Genomic DNA, 22,796 nt, shown 5'->3' with positions numbered 1-22,796 from the left:
GCTGGCATGTGCCTGTTTGTGAGGAGTAATCTGAAGACAAGTGTGAAAAGGCAATTGTGGGTGAGGATGGGGAGGAAGTGGAAACCTTATGGCTGGAAGTTCAAAGGGATATAAACATTGAAAAAAGAATACTTGGTGTAATCTATAGACCCCCTAACATCACAGAGGAGATAGAAATGCAACTGTATACCCAAACAGAGCGGGCTGCACAGGCTGGTACAGTGATCATAATGGGAGTATTTAACTTCCCAGATATTGACTTGGGTCATGATTCTGCCTCAACCGTGAAGGGGAGAAAAATCCTCAACTTGCTGCAGGACCACTGTTGGATCTGGTAATTTATAATGATGCAGAGTTTGGCTTGTTGGAAATGTTACTGTTCGAGAAACAGTAGGTAATAGTAACCACAATATAATTATATTCCCCCTAAACTATAAGAAGCAAACTCTGTCAGGCAGAGCAAAAACACAGAATTTTAAAAAGGCTAATTTCCCTGGGTTGAGGGCAGCATTTCAGGGCATAGACTGTGAGCAGCTACTGTCACATAATAATACTGAGGATCAATGGGAGAGCTTCAAATCCACATTGAGTAATTGCACTAAAAAATGTATTATTAGGTAACAAGTATAAACGGCTAAAATTAAACCCCCCATGGCTTACAGCTACTGTAAAAAGGGTAATAAAAGACAAAAAAGGGCATTTAAAAAATACAAATGTGAGGGGTCAGTTGTAGCGTTTGAAGATTTTGTAATCAGGGACAGGACTCATCTCAGATTAATTTTCATATGTATCAAATAGTTTTTTTTACACAATAAAAGCACACAGAGCTATGGGGACTGGGTATTGCGGATGTGCTAGCGGCCCGCTAGCAGCCCATGTCCCCAGCTCTATGCACAAAATCCTGGTGACAGGTTCCCTTTAAATGTAAAGTTATACATTTTGGTAGTAATAATCTCCGTTCTTCATATGTCCTAGATGATGTAACATTGGGAGAGTCACTTATAGAGAAAGATTTGGGTGTCCTTGTAAATGGTAGATTAAATAACAGCATACAATGTCAATCAGCTGCTTCTAAGGCCACCAGGATATTGTCATGCATTACACGAGGCATGGACTCTCGGGGCAGGGATGTAATATTACCACTTTACAAAGCGCTGGTGCGGCCTCATCTGGAATATGCAGTTCAGTTCTGGGCACCAGTCCATAAAAAGGATGCTCTGCAGCTGGAAAAAGTACAGAGGAGAGCAACTAAAATGATAAGGGGCATGGAGGGTTTAGTTATGAAGAAAGATTAAAAGAATTGAATTTATTTAGTCTTGAGAAGAAACGTCTAAGGGGGGACATGATTAACCTATACAAATATATAACTGGGCCATACAAAAAATATGGTGAAAAACTTTTTCGTGTCAAATGCCCTCAAAAGACAAGGAGGCACTGCCTCCGACTGGAGAAAAAAAAAATGGAGTCTCCAGAAGCGTCAAAGCTTCTTTACTGTAAGAACTGTGAATCTGTGGAATAGACTTCCTCAGGACGTGGTCACAGCAGGAACAGTGGACAGTTTTAAAAAGGGTTTAGATGATTTCTTAAAAGTAAACAACATTAATGCTTATGAAAACGTGTAGAAATCTGAGTCTCTCTTCCTACTGGGATTCGCGTCCCCACCTATCCCTTGGTTGATCTTGATGGACTTATGTATTTTTTCAACCGTATCAACTATATATATAACTATACATATAGTCCCTCTTCCTAGAAATTCAGAGAAGCATTCACTGGCCTCCTATGCCTCCTCACGCCGCTTAGGCGCTTTCCATAAAGAGATATAGGATTCCACGAATTAGAGTGGGTTAGCATATTAACCATCAGGTTAACAATAACTTCCATATATAGCTATCTGTATGGAGTCCAGTATCCACTTTTGAATTAAAATACATGCAGAGGATCTTAGTGCTGGCTTAGGTTTGCACGACATCCAGCAAGTTGCAGCAAGGTTTTGTTTGCTTGGGGTTTTGCTTATTCCTTGGAGCCACCTGAAGATGCTTATATGTTATGTCATGTACTGCTTGATTGCTGACTCTACTCTATCTTGGGGGAACTCGAGCAAATAGTCCGTATGACCTTTCAGAGCTCTTACAACTCAACAGTTCAATAACTCATTAATTCTCTTGCTATCACAATTCTTCCAGTCTATTACAGACCAAATGATATGCGTTCAGACTGGCTACTCTGCTTTCTATGTGCGCTACATGAAAAATGATGTGTGCAGTGCACTTTGTGTTATCTTTAAATAAAAGTCAATATCTCAAGTGTGAAGCAAGTATAAGAACAGAAATCGAGGGATAAGCAGTTAAAAAATATGCCCCTTCACTTTAATTTATTAAACAGGCGTTGACGCAAATATTATAATTATTGAATATAAAAGCAAAAATGTTTCAGCTCAAAGTTCTATAAAATATTAACAATTCTACAATTAAAAGGGTCTTCTGGGCTTTCAATATGTTACTCCCGGCACCCCCACCAATCCGCTGTTTGGAGAGGCCACAGCCATGAGCACCTCAGCCTCTTCTGACTCATGTGAAGGGGTCTGGGATGCAATACAAAGCACAGCCACTATAAAATGTACTGCGCTGTGCTTGGGGAGCTGTGAGGAGGCTATAGGGCTCACCGGAGAACCGCAACCTATTTCTAGGCCAGTGACGTCACATTATTTAGTCACATGACTTATTTGAAGCTCAGTCCCACTCAAATGAAGGGGTCTGGGATGCAATACCAAGCACAGCCACTATACAATGTACTGCGCTGTGTTTGCTATGCTGTGAGGAGGCCACAGGGCTCACTGGAGAACAGTGGCTTCTTCAAACAGCTGATCAGTGGAGGTACCCCAACCAATGAGATATTGATGACCTATCATGCAGATACCCCAGAAAGCCCCTTTAAATTATACATATATTTAAAAATCAGCATATTGTCTCTACAGATGTTCATCGCATACAGAAGTGGCCTTATTTTAGTGATGGTATTACAACCTCTACTGCTAGGCCGACAGATTTATACTGAACTTAACTCATCATAGGGTTCTAGGATACATTAAAGGTGTTGTGTCACTTCAGCAAATAGAATTTATTATGTAGAGAAAGTTAAAGGGGTTCTAACTCAGGATAGATCATCAGCATCTGACCGACGGGGGTCCGACACCCGGGGCCCCTGCCGATCAGCTGTTTGAGAAGGCAGCGGCGCTCCAGCAGTGCCGCGGCCTTCTCACTGTTTACTGCAGGCGCAGTGATGTCACGACTAGCATCAACTGGCCTGGGCACGGCTAAACTCCGTTCACTTGAATAGAGCTTAGCCCCGCCCAGGCCAGTTGATACTAGTCGTGACGTCACTGGGCCAGCGATAAACAGTGAGAAGGCCGCGGCGCTGCTGGAGCGACGCTCCCTTCTCAAACAGCTGATCTGGCATCCGGACCCCCGCCGGTCAGATGCTGATGATCTATCCTGAGGATAGATCATCAGTTAAAACAAACTGTAGAACCCCTTTAATTCAAGGCACTTACTAATGCATTGTGATTGTCTACATTGCTTCCTTTGCTGGCTTGATTCATTTTTCCATCACATTATACACATCTCGTTTCCATGGTTACGACCACCCTGCAATCTATCGGTGGTGGCCCTACTTGCACAGTAAAAGAAAAAGTGCAATCTGTCTAGTGGCAGGGACTGTCGGAGCTCACATAGGCTGGTGCATTTTTCTATACTGTGCAAGCACAACCACAGATGATGGATTGCAGGGTGGTCGCAACCATGGAAACGGGCAGTGTATGATGTGATAGAAAAATGAATCCAGACGGCAAATGAAGCAATATGGATCATAACAATACATTACTAAGTGCCTTGTATTAACTTTCTCTATATAATAAATGCTATTTGGTGAAAACACAAAACCCCTTTAAGTCCCCAAAGCATGGGAATTAGATGTGTGACTAGAACCATTGTATTTTATTCTCACCATTAAATGGGATATGCTATGATTGATGTAAAAAACGAATTTCAAACATGGTATTTATAGTACATGAAAATCTTTTTCTAACAAAGCTAGAATCAGTGGAACCAGAGGACCCCCCCCCAATTAATTGCTCCAATTGTTCTGCTCGATTTTTTTCAAACTAACAGCTCAGGGGGTGTGTCCTTTTTCATGGGGCATATCCTTTCTGCTGCAGATCTCTCTCTGTAACTGTCATAGCTTCTAACAGTAGATACAACTGGTGACAGTTGAAGGATGGAAGTGAAGTGGACAGAGAATTAAGGAAAAGAGCAAACAGCACGTATCACTATACAGATACCTTTTATTGCATAACGTATAATACATTTTTGCTTACATGCAGTTACACAAGTGGTGGTAATTATCTATGCGCTAAGCATAGTGGCAATACAGATCTTCTAAATCACATCTGATGCCCCTTTAAAGGGGTTGCACCAGCATAAAATAATATTTTGATATAATTTCAAATGAAAAACACTTACGTAATTAGGGCTCTGTTAAAAAAACATTCTCCAGTTATGAGCTATTCTTTTTGCTTCAAACCCCCAGTGGGAAAGAGGCCTTACAGAGAGAGAGATGCAGCAGAAAGAGCATGCCTCTGAGAAAGGACACAAACCCTGAGCTGTCACAGGGAGTAAGCAGCAGTAGGAATGATACACCCCTGAAAAGAGACATGCAATGTGAGCTGCCAACATGAAATACAAATAGGGAGACCTCTGGATCCATGTGTGGTACAGGGCTTGGGTTCTGACTTAATTAGAAAGAGAAGTTTTTTTTTTTGTTGTTTTTTTTAGCAAGTTCAAATTGTGTATGTTGTGTTTGTAGTTTGTAAGTACGGTAACCATTTTCATAGGCTACTTTTGGCTCTAATTTTTATAACCTCCTCATACAGAATTATAATAAACTAGCAGAATAACCCAGCTTTGCACAGGTATATTTAATCTATTTCATTTAATGTTGTGTGTGTGGTTAAAAGATATCCACAGTGTTCCCCATAACAGGGACCTCAACAGCAACCCATCCCTTAACAATGACCTCCACAGTACATCGCCCCTTAACAGTGACCTCCACAGTACCCTGCCGCCTTAGCAGTGACCTCCACAGTACCCTGCCCCTTAACAGTGACCTCCACAGCACCCTGCCCCCTTAACAGTGACCCTCCACAGCGGTATACCCCTTGACAGTGACTTCCACAGGGCTCCATCCCTTAACATTGAACTCCTCAGCACCCATCCCCTTAATAGTGACCCCCACAACACCCTGCCCCCTTAAAATGTCACCTCTACAGCACCTCGCTCTCTAAACTTCCACAGTGCCCTGCCCCCTTAACAGTGCCCCCCCCCCCCACAGCACCATGCCTCCTTAAAGGGTTTCTACCACCAGAAATACCGTTATGTAGCTGACTGACATAAGCGATGCGCTAATGTCAGCACTACATAACAGTATGTTTCTAACATTAGTCCCTGCAGCCATTTTTGTAAAAAAAGCACTTTTATTATATGCTAATGAGCCTCTTGGTGCTATCTGGGCGTAAAATCAGCACCTAGAGGCTCCGTCCACTCACGCTTTATCCCGCCCAGGTCCAGTGTTCTGCCCGCCCTTCTCCTCTTGATTGATGTCACTGTTCCCTGCATCGCAGACGAAATCCCGCGCCTGCGCCGTTCACTTCTGTCTTCGGCGCAGGCGCAGTGAGTGAAGGCCGCTCTCCTGATGCCGGCTTCCTCACTGTGACGTAGTCGGCGCAGGTGCAGTGAGGAATCCGGCACCAGGAGCGCATCATTCACTCACTGCACCTGCGCCGAATACAATAGTGAACGGCGCAGGCGCGGTATTTCCTCTGCGATGCAGGGAACAGTGACATCAATCAAGAGGAGCTGGGCGGGCAGAACAGGGGACCTGGGCGGGATAAAGCGTGAGTAGACGGAGCCTCTAGGTGCTGATTTTACGCCCACATAGCACCTAGAGGCTCATTGGCATATAATAAAAGTGGTTATTTTACAAAAACGGGTGCAGGGACTAACGTTAGAAACACACTGTTATGTAGTGCTGACATTAGCACATCGCTATATCAGTCAGCTACATAACAGTATTTCTGGTAGTAGAAACCCTTTAATAGTGACCTCCACAGCTATTCCACCCCCTTAACAGTGACCTTCACAGTGGCCTGCCCCCTTAGAATTGACCTCCACAGAGGCCCGTCCCTTAACAGTGACCTCCACAGTGCCCGGCTCCCTTAAAATGTGTCCTTCACAGCGGACCGCCCCCTTAACAGTAACCTCCAAAGTATGAGGAACATTAACAGGGACCTCTACAGCAGCCCACCCTTTTAACAGTGACTTCCACAGAACCTGCACAGTGGCCTGGTCCACCCCTTAACAGTGGCCTGTATATAGCACCTCACCTCCTTAACATTGACCTCCACAGAATCCCGCCACCTTAACTGTGACTGCTACAGAGCTGTCCCCTCAACAATGATCTACACAGCATCAAACCCCCTTACCATTGACCTACACAGTACCCTGCACCCTTAACACTGACCTCCACAGTGGTCCGCACACTTCGCAGTGACCCTCCACAGCGATCTATACCTTAACAGTGACCTCCATAGGGTCCTGCCCCCTTAACATTGAACTCCAAAGGAGCCCGCTCCCTTAACAGTGACCTACCCCACAGCAGACTACCCCTTAATAGTGACCTCCACAGCATTCCACCCCTTAACAGAGACCTCCACAGTGGCCCACCCCCTTAACAGTGACGCCCCACAGTGCCCTGCACAGCAGCCACTCCTTTAACATTGGCCTTCACAGGGCACCTGCCTTTTAACAGTGACCTCCACAGAACCACGCCCCTTAGCAGTGACCTCTAAAAGTGAAGAAAAATGGCTGAGTTGTTATGGAAACCGGTTGTAACTGTGTATGTCAAGACTAAAGGACCTGCGAGTTTCTATTAGATAATGTCGGGGAATATAAGGATCATGTGACTATGTTAATGGCAGTTAGAATGTGAGTGACGCTGCAAGCTCCTATTGGTTAATACATTTTTATGAATATCTCAGGAACAGTACGTCCTAGAGAGCTGAGGCTGAAGCTGAAGATTGGTCCAGTCGTTTGACCGTGCATAAAGAACAGATAGACATCGCACCACCTGAGCTGGGCAGCATACAGCTCGGGACATAGGCCGGAAGAGGTCTGCACTGCAGTTGCATAGAGGCACGTATATGTGTTTATTGTTCTTTTTTTGGCAATATGCTGTCGGGCCACTATGGGGAGGGGGGGGGGGGACTATGTAAGCTAAGCTGCACTGGCACACATTATGGATGGGCACTATGGGGATATTGGCACAATTGGGGGCACCTAGAGTGGCCTTTTTTATGTACTGGCACACAGAAGGGGCATTTCTTACACTGGCGCACATTGTAAGGGGCTATTTTTTTGTACTGGTGCACATTTTAAGGGGGTATTTTTGTACTGGCACACGTTATAAGGGAGTATATTTGTAAAGCCACACATTAGGGGGTATTTTTCTACTGGCACACATTTTAAGGAGAATTATTACTACTGGGGGACTTTGGACAACATGATTACTAGTATGGGCACAATGGGGGCATTGATACTACTGGGGGAACTGTTAACAGTAAGGGCTCACTGACAGATAATTACTTTTATTGGTGGGGGACATTTTGTTTATACTGTTAGTGGCAGGGACACTATTTGCTGAGTGTGGTCATTCTTTAGGGCACTGCGTGCCAATAATTAATGAAGGGGACACTATCTGTGTGGTAGTAGTATTTTCAGGGGGACTGTTTCTGCGGTATACTATTGGCGGTGCACAGCGGGCACAGTATTGGGGGTGGCAGGATGGGGTGTTGAGAAGGTGGGGAGGATGATGGAAAAGTAGGAAACTAAGATGTCTGTTTATCAAACTCTACAGAAACAAGAGATGGCTGAAAAAAATCATCATGGCGGTCTGGTCTGAATGGAGAAAATGAGGAAAGAGAATGTCTACATTAGATGAAACATCACTGGATGTAAGAGGTATGTGGTGCTGTATTACCCTGTATGTTTTGTAGTGCTGTATGTAATGTTTTCCAAGTATGTCTTTAACAGTAGGGCTGGAGGGAAGGGGTTGGGTTGAGAAGGTTTTTTTTTTCCCATTATGCTGCTCACCATATGGGATAAATATTTGTATACTTTAATAGTACAGGAGTTTGTAGACATGGCAATGCACATGGTGTTTAGTTTTTTATTGTTTATGTATTATTCTTTTTTTTTTTAAGGGAAAGGGGGTGATTTTAATTTTTCGATTTATTTTTTTTACTTTTTTTGGTTGTCCTACGTGACTATAACAAGCAATGATATCTATACAATACAAAATACTGAATTTAGTATATTCCAATGCACTGATGCCAGATACAGGCCTGCATTGGAATATACTCGTAATCGGCCTATAAGCCTTATGCAGGCTTAGGCCTATTACTAGTACAGGCCACCTTCCCCAATCTCAGCCAGCGCACAGCTTCCGGTTTTAGTGCTCCCAGATGCCGTGGTCACATTTGATCACAGCATCTGAGGGGTTAAATGTCTCCAGTTGGCATGAGCACCAATCGCAGACATTAAAACAGCAGAAACGCGGTGGTTATGGCACCCACAGCACTTGCGAGCAAGTGACATCTTTAAAGACCGGACTTCCTTCATCTCACATTGTTTATCTATCTTCATATCAATTTATCTTTCATGGTAAGCTTTAGACACACTCTTTTCTCTCTCTGGAAGTCTCATATCTATGGATCAAACATTATAGATTTCAATAGAAACTGTGCAATGCTTAATGTCTCATGGTGGTGCTGCAGGGCGAATGAAAAAAATGTTGTTTGATCCAAATTTATTTGTGGCAAATCGCGTTAAAAATGGCTATTTCCTGGCTGCAGAGAGCCTTTATAGTGGTGTAGAACACTGTGCCTTGCAGCAACACGCATAGTGAGTCTGCTGTGGTAGTGAAACCATACTGTGAGTCAGTATGACATGCAGATGACAGGCGTTAATCTTAGAATTACTGCACATTTCACTTATTTGGGTAGTTACAGGGCCAAAACTGACCAAATAACTCAAGTGTGAAGTGTTTTACACCAATTCACTGATTCCAAATAGATTTTTACAGAGCCTGCTCTATTAGACGCTTATACAAATAGAGCCCCCCCAACAGAGTGGAGTGGGTGTCAGCAGTAAGTTTGTGTTGACGTCAATGATTATTTTGCCCTTCCTCTGATCTGTCAGAACACTAACCTCCAAAAAATGAATCATGTCTGTTAAGCATCCGCCTTCACTCGGTCATCATTCGGTCAGTTGTCCATCAGTATTGCTAAAGCCAAAAAAATCAAGAGTGGATCCAAAACAGATGACACGTGAATGGAATATTTGCATGTATTCTGTGTTTTTTACCCACTCCTGCTTTTGGCTACCAAATTATAAGCCAATTCTGATGCAAAATAGGGACCATATCATGCAGTCCTTACAGCTGTTACATAGACAGGATCAGTTGTGCGTCTCATTTTTCCTTCCTTCTAACAGATCAGAAGAAGGGTTAAATAAATGAAAATGACAGCCAGGCTGAAAGGCAAAATATTGGCCCAGTAGTGGTGAGGAGGAAGCAGCATGAGGAGACCACAGAGTGGCCCAATGACAGAGTCTGGAGGTGGCAGCAGCATCAGGAGGAGGCGACAGAGTGGCACAATGACAGTGTGGAGGTGGCAGCAGCATTTGGAGGGTCAGAGTTGCACAATAAAAGAGTGTGGAGGTGGTGGCAGCATCAAGAGGAGGCCAAAGGGTGGAACAATTACAGTGTGGAGGTGGCAGTAGCAGCATTAGAAGGCCACAGAGTGGCACAATAACAGTGTGGAGGTGGCAGAAGCAGCAGCATTAGTAGGCCACAGAGTGGCAAAATGACAGATTGTTGAGGTGGCGGCAGCAGCAGCATCAGGAGGAGGCCACAGGGTGGAACAATGACAGCGTGGAGGTGGCAGCAGCAGCATCAGGAGGAGGCCAAAGGGTGGCACAATAAAAGTGTGGAGGTGGCAGCAACAGCATCAGGAGACCTGAGTGGTGAGGTGGTAGCAGCATCAGGAGACCACAGAATGACCACAGAGTGGGGATGTGGGTGGAAATACCAGTATCAGCTGAAGATGGTGGGTGAAAGAAGGAGCATTTGGCATCAGATGTGTGGCATCAGGAAGGTGGCAGCATCAGAATAGTAGCTGAGGCAGGTAGCCAGAAGAAACCGGACTCTTTTGTCAAAGTGTTGGTGTGGCACCATGGATGATCTAATCTGATGCATAAGGCATTGGAGGGTTAACATCCTGGCTGATCTATGCCTGATTCATCTTGACAAAGGTCAGTCTCTCCACATTTAGGGTGGACAGGCGAGATCTTCTTGGGGTAACTAAGGCCCCTGCTGCACTAAACACCCACTCTGATGCCATACTACTGACAACAAAGACAAAAAGAGGAGGTTAGGGAACTTTTGGACAAGAGGTATCCTACTCACAAGGCGCCAATGGTGATGGGACTATTAGTGAATTATTGATATGTAGATAAATATAAAAAATATATATATAAAAAAAGAAAATACAGACAACAGCAATAGGGGAGGCTTCTAAAAGTAGCTTTAGCACCAGGCTAAACGCTTGAATCGTCAAAGGAAAGGTACGTGTAAGGTTTGGTCTATAGTGTTCTTGAGCTTCTTAATTCACAGTTACACAAAGAAGCGCCTAATCCCCATAGACATGAATGATAAAAATCAATAAAAGAGAGTGAAGAGAAGCCCTGTTTGATGCATGCTGACTTCTACCTCTGACATACTACAAGCGAACCTGGCCGGGGGGGTACTGTCTCAGGCGTTTTAAGTTTAAACCTGTTTGACAGCCCCCCAGTGAAGTGAGTAAGAATTTTTTCCATATTGCATGTCTATTCAAGATCTGGTGTGATTTTCTTAAGCGACCTTGGTCGGGGGGTACTGTCTCAGGCGAATACATACCTGTTTGACAGCCCCCCAGTGAAGTGAGTAGTAACTTCCTTAGTGTTGGTGTTTTTCTAATACAAATTTGCAATAGTATACAGAATTTTTTATTGATTTTTATCATTCATGTTTGTGGGGATTAGGCGCTTCTTTGTGTAACTGTGAATTAAGAAGGTCAAGAACACTATAGACCAAACCTTACACGTACCTTTCCTTTGACACTACTGACCGGGCAGGATAGCTTTTCCAGGGCAAACTCTGCCAGTTCCGGACACAAATCCAGTTTGGATGCCTAGTAGTCCAGCGGATCTTCAATGTGGGGTGGCAGGGTGCTGTCCAAGTATTCCACCACCTGCTGGTTCAGGTCCTACTCCAGGTCTAGCTGCTGCTACTGCTGGAGAGTAGTTTCTTCACTAGGTGGGTAAAGAAAACTGCTCATCAGCGACTCTAGACTCAAGTTGCTGCTGATGGAGCTGGAACTGCTCCTACCCCCCAACCCTGCCACAGCAGCCATGGCAGAGAAACGTGAGCGCAGAGGGCCCTGCAACAGGATGGACGATGGCACAGATAGGCAGCGGACAACTGACTACATAAGATGTCTCTATAGTAGTTCAGTTTGTCCTTCCTCTCATCGGGTGTAAAAAAGGCCCCCCATTTTGGACCGGTAGCAAGGGTCCAACAAGGTGGAGAGCCAGAAGTCATGCCTCTGCCGAATGCTGACAATTTTGCTGTCACTACGCAAGTAAGTGAGCATGCATCGGGCCATTTGTGCAAGTGACTCTCCACTGCATACTGCCACGGTGTGTCTGGGTCCTCTACATCATCTTCCTCATCACCCTGTAGCTCCTCTGGCTGCTCCTGCTCCTCCTCTCCTGTCACCTGTGTATAAAAACAACACATTTCACTACACATTGCTTGTTCTCCAATGTCCTCCTCCTCCAGTTCAGCCCCCACAGGGCTCATGTGGCCGTGAGATGTAGGCGCCATGTCTCCAATCCCCTGACCAGTCAGATTTACCAGCATCTGTTCCAGGACATGAAGCAGTTGAATGACGATATTCATCCCATAATTCTGGCAACTGACAAATAATGTGGCCTCCTTAAAGGACCTGAGCAAACGGCAGGTGTCACGCATGAATTGCCACTGGCTGACATCGAAGTTGCACAGGGGAGTTATCCTGTCCGCTTGGATCATCAATAAATTGTTTATGGCCTTTCTCTGTTCGTATAGTCGGTCCACCATATGGAGGGTGAAATTCAAATGGCGGCATATCAGCCTATGTTGGAGGATGCTGTTCTGCCACTGCAGCTCAAGGAGGGTGTGCTGGAGGTGTATGAGTGGCTGATGTGCATGCAAAGTTTCCTGGCCATTTTCCTTGCAGATGGGTGGAAGGACCCGCTTTACAACCAGCTTGAACACGTGTGCCATGAAGGGTGCATGGCTAAGCCCTTATTGATGCAGCTCCGACAACATGTTCTTCCCATTGTTGGTCACCATGGTTCCGATTTTGAGTTGTCGTGGAGAAAGCCAGGATTCGATTCCTTCATGAAGGACATGGAGCAGTTATTCCCCTGTGTGACTCTGCAGAACAGCGTGACACCGCCATGCCCTACACATGAGGTATGCTGGAGCGGCACTGTGAATTGTCCCTGCAGTGGAGGCTGAGGACACGGTGGGAAATGAGGAGGCAAAGGCGGACATTGTCACAGGACCAACAGCGTGAGAACGTGGAGGCAGAACCGGCGTCACCTGGCCAAGTTGCTAGTGTGGCTGTGCAGGAACCACATTCACCCAGTGGGCCATAAAGGACATGTATTGTCCCTGATTGTAGTTACAGCTTCAGATGTCGGCTCTGCCATGCACTTTGGCAGACATCGGCAGGCTCCATGACCTCCTGTTCTACATACGTGTGCAGGGCTGGTACTGCGTTTTTGGCAAAGAAATGACGGCTTGGGACTCTCCACCTCGGCTCAGCACAAGCCATCAGTTCTCTGAAAAGTGCAGAGTCCTCCACTTGGAAAGGGAGGGACTGCAGCACCAGCAACTTGGACAGGAGCACATTTAGCTTTTGCTGAATGAGTGCACACAACGGTTGTCTCTTGGCAATCACTTCAGTGAACGATTGCTGATGGAATGACTGACAAGGAGTAGGAGGAGGAGCAGAAGCATCAGGACCAGCAGATGATGGGAAGGAAAGACAGCTCCTTTGGGCTGAGGTGGTGGAGCCTTGACTGCCTGAAATCAGGTGCATGCAACTGGGTGATGCAGCAGTTTCTGGACCACCACATTGGAGCCACGGTTTTCCCAGGCCACTTTATGGTGACGCTGCATATGTTGACAGAGGGCCGTGGTGCCAACATTGGCACCCTTGCCACGCTTCACCTTCTGCTCACAGATTCTACAAATGTTCACCTTTTTTGGCGGCCTAACAAAAAACTGCCACACCACCGAGTAGGTGATTTCAACCCCAACACTCCGCACTGACTGACTGCTACCGCCGCTGCTTCCGTGAACCCCTGCACCACTACTTTCCGGGCAGGTAGGCTACTGTGAAGCGGGTGGTCTACACCGGGCACATTTGGCTCCCGACCTCCCACTGCTGCCACCCTGCTGACTCCTGGCCACTTTAGCAACTTGCTGGCTCCGCCGCTTCCTCACGGGCAAGCTGCTACCCTCTTCTCCTGATGATGATGAAGCCCCTTCTGCACCCGGCTCCCAAGTGTGATCAGCTACATTATCATCATCGAGTACTGTCTGCTCATTACCGATATCCTCCTCAATGTTCTCTGGGTCAGGAGCCTCACCGCTCGCAACACCAGCTTCCACACCACTCTCCTCATCACTACTTTCCCGCCTACCGGAGGAAGCGGTGGATGCCTCCTCCACATCAGTAGCTGCTGAATGTCCTCTAGTAGCTTGTCCTTGCTGTATAGTGGAGCTGAGCCACAGCATATAATACTTCTCTGTCTGAGGGAACAAAAAGGGACACAGGCAGGTTGAGGACAGGTGAGGCCACGCCAACTAAGGGTTGTGTCTCTCAAACCCACCGACTCTTGGCTTGGGGTGTCTGTTGTCACTTGAGACAAAGTGGATGACCAAGTTAACCATTCAAGAACCGCTGGGTTGCTGTTCAAGACACGACCGCTAGATGACACCCGGAGCTCAGGCCTCTCGCTGTGACTCCTGCTGCCATGCCCCCTTACTCTGCTGCGACCTGTGTCTGCGCCAGACACATTTTGACCTCTGATACTCCCCTGTGCAGGGCCTGGCACTTCTCTGTCTGACATACTGTTAGATCAAATAAATAATTAAAAATGAAATTAAAACACCGCAAAAAAGTCTGTAATTTTCTCAATTCACCACACAACGGCTAATAAGCCATTTTTTTCCACTAATACACGCCAAAGAAAGCTTTAGAACATTCAACTGCACTGCTGAACGGCAAATAGGCCCTTACTTTTTTCCACTTATACACGCCACAAAAGGCTTTAGAACATATAACTGCACCGCTGAACGGCAAATAATATATGTTTTTTGCCAATGATGCACGCCAATAGGGGCTTTAGAACATATAACTGCACCGATCAACGGCAAATATATATTTTTTTTGCCACTAATATACACGCCAAAAAGGGCTGTAATTTTCTCACTTCACCACACAATGACAACTTTTTTTTGTGCCACTAATGCACGCATAAAAGTGCTTTAGAACATATAACTGCACAGCTGAATGGCAAATATATATTTTTTTGCCACTAATACATGCAAAAAAGGACTTTAGAACATATACAGTAACTGCACCGCTGGACAGGAATTATTATTTTTTTGCCACTAATACACACCAAAAAGGGCTGTCATTTTCTCACTTCACTGATCACCACACAACAGCAAATACTTTTTTTTTGTGCCACTACTACACGCCAAAAAGGGCTTTAGAACATATAACTGCACCGCTGAAAGGCAAATATATATATATTTTTTGCCACTAATACATGCCAAAAAGGGCTTTAGAACATATATAGTAACTGCACTGCTGAACAGTAAATATATATATTTTTGCCACTAATACACGCCAAAAAGTGCTGTAATTTTCTTACTTCACCACACGACTAATAAGCCTATTTTTTTTGCCACTAATACAAGCCCAAAAATTCTTTAGAACATATAACTACACCGCACAAGGGCAAATAAGACGTAGAAATATTTTCTTGTAATAAACCCTGTTAATGGCTTTATCAAAATGCACTTGCACCCCAAAACAAGAACGGTTTGCTGGAATGACAGAGCTGTATAATGGAAATTTGGATCCCAAGTCAGTGCAGCAAGGTGTTATAGAATTGTTCCTACTTCCCAGGCTGTAAACTCCCCTACTGAACTCTGTTCTGCTTTAATACTGTGGAATGATTCTTCCCTATCCTTTCCCTGAACTTCTATATAGCAAAATGCTAGCATCTCTCCCTGCACTAAGTACACTGGAAAATGGCAGAATCCAAGATGTCTGAGTCTATTTATAGGGCTCTGACATCACAGGGCTGGCTGGCTGCTGATTGGCTGCATGAATGGCATTGTGGGTTAACCCTCCTTCCCAGAGTTCCTTGCTCCGTGTACTAACATGTGCAGCAGCCAATTTAGGAATAAATGGGATTCGTTACCACGAAGCGTAAGGAAATTTGGATTAGGTTTGAATAGAATTTTTCCTGAAATTCGGATAGAATTCCACTTCGTCAACTTCAATTCGCTTATCTCTAATGATCAGCTTTGAAAAATTTGTTTGCATTACCCACAATAGCAAGCAAAGTAAAGCAAGTTTCACATTGGGGTTTACAAATCCAGCTGGCTTTTTCGGCCAGGAACAGCCTGCCGGAATGTCATCTAGCCCCATTATCTATAATAGGGTCTGGCGGGGATTTGGCCACAACCTTGTAAATATGCAGAGAATCGGCCGGACAAATACCATTGCGCTCATGGTTTTTTGTCCGGCCAATTCCCAGCACTCTATGCCGGTACAGGCTGTGCTGCTAGTGTAAAACTAGCCTAATGTAAAAGTTATTTTCAAAGCTGATCATCAAGCGCCTTTCGTCTCAGGGTATCTTAAGCCAAGAGGAAAGGCAACGAAGGACATATCTGTAAGAATATACTGTATAACATGTGTAATCAGAATTATGGGCAAAAGTTCAACTTGCATCCCCCAGAACAAGTTCTCTTCACACTTGCCATCTGCAGTCCATCTATACCCTTTTTTGCAGCATATCTGGGTCTCGTAACTGACATATCGATGCAGAGCTAGCAACCAGTGATTATAGTGCAGTTACGTCTTCTCTGATTAGAGTCATCCAATTCACGATCGTGACTGCAGCATCTATAGTGTTTTACAGAAAGGGGGGGGGGGCTTTCATACCACACTGTGCTTTCTGCATAGTTCTATGCATGCACTTGCTCTCTGGTGTCAGTCAGTGCATGAATATCCAATTTTAATCTAGTGGGGCTATAGGTCCTGATAATGGCCTCACAGAGACTCCTACAAACTACCACAGTATTGTAGAGGTGGAGTATACAGTCCCTTCTATATAGACATGTGCTATGAGAACAATGTAACCCATAAAACCACCCATCTGCATTTTTCTCTAAGTCATCCCTTCTTTGACTATATACTAACTTTCTGCAACTTTAGGCATCAAACGGCTAATGAGGCCCTTTTTTGACAGTGTGGGGGGGTGTCCTGCATCATAAATATTCTTTCCCTGTCTCCTCCACTCCAGTGCAAAAGAGAGTTAAAGGAAGGTCAGGTGCATGCTATCATGGCTGCAATGCCAAAGCAATCAAGGACTACAAGTAGCAGGATACCTTGTCGCTGGTAGATGGGCCTGACATAATCTTGATAAAAAATGTGTTCAAAAAAGCCTCTTATTTTCATATAGTAAGTATAGCAGTAATGCAGTTTACATTTATTCATGTTTTCAATGTTTGTATGTGTCTTTGTGCATAGAGCAGTGTGCTGCTACTTGTAGTCCTTGTTTTATCATCTACTCCAGTGTCTTAGATTTATAATAATTTGAATGACAAACATCAAAGGAAATTAGAAAGATCAAACAAATTGTGTTGTGAGTGGGTTTATGGGCTCCTTTGGCTCTTGGGGCATTCACAACCGTGGCTGCTGCAAACGATATAGTAACGCCACTGCCGGGATGACTCGAGCTCCTATATAATTGTATGGCTGACATTATAGATCTCTGAATTTTTATACCCTCTCCTCGTATATCTAACTTTATTGTTATTTTTCAAGTGTTTGGGAGAAGAGAAGGAAAGAGCTGACATCAAGCTATTTATCCACTCTATAAAAGAAGCTACAGTGAAAGTTACAGATAGCCACTCTAGAACAGAAAATAGTGCCGTCCGGTGGGTGTATTTAAAGCATGTCTTACTAAATCTACACCACGAAAGCCTTTTCTCCCTACTATAAAAATTGGGCAATAAGTTTATTTCATCTATATTTTTCATTTTTATCAGCTAGAAGCTTATGAACACTTTCACTGAGGTGTGACAAGGGAAAATAAATCAAATATAATGAAACTGTTCCTAAGACTCCCTTTGGAGAGCGAAATGTGTTCTTCCTGTGGAAACATGTTTTGTGAATAGAGAAAACCAAGAAGAATTCACACATTTGCCTGTGATGAGACGTCAAAGCTTAAAAAAATCATACCACTCTAAGGTGGCTTCATCTGTGTGGTTTCCGAGTGACATTGTCCATATCTGAAGTGCAAGTATGTACTGTAAGTGACAGTGATATATTATTGAATTTGTAACCAATGTAGAGAAGCCTATGTACCTATAGAGAAACCTGTATAATCCTTAGGCCTCATGCACACGACCGTTGTTGTGTTCCGTGTCCGTTGTTCCGTTTTCCGTGATTTTCTGCGGACCCATTGACTTTCAATGGGTCTGTTGAAAACTCGGAAAATGCACCGTTTGTTATCCGCGTCCGTGATCCGTGTTTCCAGTCTGTCAAAAAAATATGACCTATCCTATTTTTTTGACGGACAACGGTTCGCGGACCCATTGTCATCCACGTCCGTGATCCGTGTCCGTTTTTTTCCTATGATTTTCAAGGCAAACTTGACTTAGATTTTTTTTTCACTTTTCATGTCTGGTGATCCTCCAAAAATCAAGGCAGACACACGGAAACAAAAACGGAAACGGATCACGGAACAACGGAACCCCGTTTTGCGGACCGTGAAAAAATACTGTCGTGTGCATGAGGCCTTATATAGAGAAAACAGATACAGTATTATTGATTGAGCATTAAACATTATGTCAATCATTGTATTTCCTTTTTGATATATTAAGTTAACAGAAAGTTGATAAAATATAGTTTTATACTGGAGGTCAAAATAATAGAAAATAGAGAGGCTTGAATTTGTATGATAAATAAAGGATTTTTAACTATTTACTTTTAATGCAAATCTTTCCTTGGGCTAGCACACTGGAAGATTATCTGTTTTCCTGTATTGTCTATGTAGATCCTTGCAGGGTTTGGGTGCTGTATGACAGCACTGAATGGTCAGAGTAATATCTATAGACTAATATAGTGTCCAGGACATGGAATTTAGCCATTCCCACAGAGACCAGGGAGTGAAAGGTTAACTGCATACAAATCCCCAAATGTGTTTAGTGTATAGTGTTGCTATCTTGACCATGCCTCCAGTCATAAAATATAGCTATCCTCTGCCAGTAAACCTTACTTCCCTCTAATGATAAGGAGACTACTATAATTACCATATCCCAGTATGTACAGCAAAGCCAACAAGTGAGCTGCAGAAAATAGGAATTGCCAGATTATTGTCTGTCCTTCAGTAACTAGTATGAAAAAAACATGGAATATTTTAGGAGTTTTAGTTTATTTAGTCAGTTTAAAATTATAACTAATATAGGTAATTTTGTAATGAAATATTGCCTTTAACCCCTTAAACCACCATTTTATACCCACACGTCATGGTGGTTGAGGGAATGTATGGAGCAGGCTTCTGCAGTGAGCCTGCGCCATACACCGCAGGTGCTGGCTGTGTCATTCAGCAGACACATGGTCACATTGACTGGGAATGGCAATCCTGCCAAACCCCATCATTTAGGTCCTCAGGTGCCACGATCAACTCCTATAGCAGCACCTGTGAGGTAAGGCAGAGGGATGTGGCTCCCTCTGCCTTCCAATTGGAGCCCCAGCAGTGAAATTGTGGGGTTCCAATCGGTTACCATGGCAACCTGGATGCTGCTGAAGCACAAGGCACAGCTCAGCAGGGACAGTGTCAAAATTCTATTCACCCTGAGATATCTCTATAAGGCCTCTTTCACACGACCGTATGGCTTTTTCAGTGTTTTGCGGTCCGTTTTAAACGGATCCGTTGTTCCGTTTTTGTTCCGTTTTTCCGTTCCGTTTTTCCATATGGCATATACAGTGTACAGTAATTTCATAGAAAAAATTGGGCTGGGCATAACATTTTCAATAGATGGTTCCGCAAAAAACGGAACGGATACGGAAGACATACGGATGCATTTCCGTATGCATTCCGTTTTTTTTTGAGGACCCATAGACTTTAATGGAGCCACGGAACGTGATTTGCGGCCAAATATAGGACATGTTCTATCTTTCAACGGAACGGAAAAACGGAAATACGGAACCGGAATGCATATGAAGTACATTCAGTTTTTTTTGCGGAACCATTGAAATGAATGGTTCCGTATATGGACCGTATACGGAACGCAAAAAACGGCCCGCAAAACGGAAAAAAAAAACGGTCGTGTGAAAGAGGCCTTAGGGTAAATAGGACAAGGTATCAAAAGATCCCAGGTTCTAGCCCCCTAAGGGGGCTATAAGTTATTAAATAAAAAGGGAAAAAGTACAAAAATATAAAAAAATATTAAAAGTTTAAATCACCCATTTTTCCCAATTTTACATATAAAAATATATTAACAATAAAAAAAACATATCAGGTATCGCCACGTCCAACAATGTCTGCACTATTAAAATATATCTTAAAATACTACAATTAAGGCCTCTTTCACACTACCAATTTTTTTGTTTTGTTTTGTGGGCCGTTTTTTGCGTTCCGTATACGGTCCATATACGGAACCATTCATTTCAATGGTTCCACAAAAAAAACGGAATGTACTGTGTATGTATTCCGTTTCCGTATTTCCGTTTTTCCGTTCCGTTGAAAGATAGAACATGTCCTATTATTGCCCGCAAATCACGTTCCGTGGCTCCATTCAAGTCAATGGGTCCGCAAAAAAAGGAACACATACGGAAATGCATCCGTATGTCTTCCGTATCCGTTTCGTTTTTGTGGAACCATCTATTGAAAATGTTATGCCAGCCCAATTTTTTCTATGTAATTACTGTATACTGTATATTCTATACGAAAAAATGGAACGGAAAAACGGAAACACAACGGAAACGGATCCTTGAAAAAAGGACTGCAAAACACTGAAATAGCCATACGTTAGTGTGAAAGAGGCCTAATATGAACACAATAAAAAAAGAATTTAATGAAAAAAACACATGATTCACAATTTTTTTGTCACCTTTCCAGCCCCAAAAATTGAATAACACTGATCAACAAGTCGTAGTTATCACAAAAATGGTACCAATAAAAACTATAGTTTGTCCCACAAAAAACAAGCCTTCATACAGCTCTGTGGATAGAAATATAAAACAGTTATGGCTGTCAAAAAATATTGATGCAAAGAAAATTTAGATTTTTTTCCCAAGTTTTTTATTTTTTTTAAACATAGTTAAACAACTAAAAAACCTATATAAGTTTGGTATTTCTATATTCGTATTGTGCCGCAGAATATGGATATCATGTCATTTTTATCACACTGTGAACACCATGATGCCAAAACCCCCAAAACTTTGGCAGAATAGTTTTTTTTTTTTTCAATTTAACCCCACAAAGATTTTTTTCCCGTTTTCTAATAACAGACATGGTAAATTTCGGCTAAAAATAAATCCCTTTACGGCTATTGTGGGGGGTTAGCTCTTCTCCGGGGGTCATTCACACAAGTGTCGTCACCAGACACCAAGTTTCAGGTCCAAACATCGCTATATTTGGCACCTCAGCAAACCAAACATAAAAGCTACAAAATAAACACCTGCCCGGCTGGGCTCTAACTAAACATATAATAACCTGACTCACCTAAAGGACCATTCACACACGTCATAACATGCGGCTTTCTCAGCCCAATAGTCCCGCAGCCTCCAGGCTGTAGCAAATGCAAGTCCCTTTGGGGGATTGTGGTCCAGCAGTCCTCCCGACTCTGACCTTGTGGCCCTTGTGCCGCAGGCGTCACTGCATCCCCCAAATTCCAGGCTGTCACTTAGCCTCGTGGTCCCTCAGCCTAGCCTGGCTGAGACCACACACACAGAGCATCAACAGGCCTCCGTTTCTGGAAAACACACTCTCCTTCCCCAGACTGGGAGCTGCACCTAAGTCCAGCAACAGGATTAAATACCATCCCTGGACATGGGCATATTCCAAAATCCCGGACTGGAGTATGGGGAACAGGCACCCACCCAACACATTGCCTGTTCCCAGTAAAAGCCTGCCCTGGACTAGCTGGAGCCAGCTAAGCTAAGTTCCTTGGTGTCCACCAACTAGCTTAGTGGCCACCTATATCTAGGGCCTTTACTCCACCAAGGCTGGGCCCCTTGTTGACACGCTCCTGGTGCAAACCCCCCTTTTTCATCCTTCCCCGGGACTTTACTGCACTCATCACTGTTCACATTGCCACACCATATAAACGGAAAATTAAAAAAGACTTTTGGAACTTAGGGAGGAAAAAAATGAAAAACCAAAAATGGGCCCAGTACTTAAGGTGTTAATAACTATTCACACAATTTTAATGGCAGGAGGTGCAAGTCTTTAATCTGGTGCTTCTGCAGTAGAGAAGGGGTTTCTGTCCTACTCTAAGAACAAACTGTAATTAAGCATGCCATATTCGGGGACCATTACACAGTCAAAGGGTAATTCCCTATCAATTGGGTCATTAGATTTTCTAGTAACATGATCAGAACCTGGGTCAGTGCTCTGTAGTCAGCCTTTGAGACCTAGAAAGTACATTGGTGTTGTCTGTTCAATAGTAATTACGACATCAGAGGGGAATTTTTGTGTCCTCTGATTGGAGCCAAGCAGTTAAATAAAGGGGCTCTGATAAGTTACTAAAGCAGTCTGGAGCCTTGTTCAGGCTCTCTGACCTGCCATAGCAAACAACCTGTTAAGCTCTGCATGCAGCATGGATTCATATGAAGCCTGTCAAAATCCCATAGACTGCAATAGTATTCAAGTCCGCTAAGTGGAGTAAGAATTACAGTTGAATTAAAAAATATATATAAAAAACACAAAAATATAAAAATAATCTAATTACTTCCTTTACCAATTGAACATATAAAATATATAAATTGTATAAAAATAAACATAATTGGCATTACCGTATCTGAAAATGTCCTAACTATTAAAATATAAAAATATTTATCATATGCAGCGAATGCCTTAACCCTTTCACTACTGGAGGTTTTTTCATTTTTGCCTTTCCATTTTTCTTCCCTATCTTCTTTGAGCCATAACTTTATTACATTTCCATTCACAAAGCAGAGACCAGCCGGCCCTGGCGCCTGCTGCACATGCGAGCGGGCGCCATGTTTATACATTGCTCCAGCGCCGTAGTAAAAAAATCGAAATTGATGATTTGCTGTTTTT

At 43.7% G+C, this 22,796-nt stretch overlaps 2 protein-coding genes across 2 annotated transcripts in view; both read right to left on the bottom strand.

Moving 5' to 3' along the window:
- The window catches only part of LOC121001043 (carboxymethylenebutenolidase homolog), a 921,426-nt gene extending 904,930 nt beyond the window's left edge, over positions 1-16,496 (bottom strand). The window contains exon 1 of the mRNA XM_040431927.1: positions 16,445-16,496. The gene's annotated coding sequence lies outside the window, so the exon portion shown is untranslated. The remainder of the gene's footprint in view (positions 1-16,444) is intronic.
- CNTNAP2 (contactin associated protein 2) overlaps positions 1-22,796 on the bottom strand; it is a 2,268,074-nt gene that overhangs the window by 840,453 nt on the left and 1,404,825 nt on the right. The window lies entirely within an intron of this gene.

This window comes from Bufo bufo, chromosome 5, assembly GCF_905171765.1.
Source record: "Bufo bufo chromosome 5, aBufBuf1.1, whole genome shotgun sequence".
In the NCBI taxonomy this organism is placed as follows: domain Eukaryota; kingdom Metazoa; phylum Chordata; class Amphibia; order Anura; family Bufonidae; genus Bufo; species Bufo bufo.
This window is presented reverse-complemented; position numbering and strand designations above follow the sequence as displayed.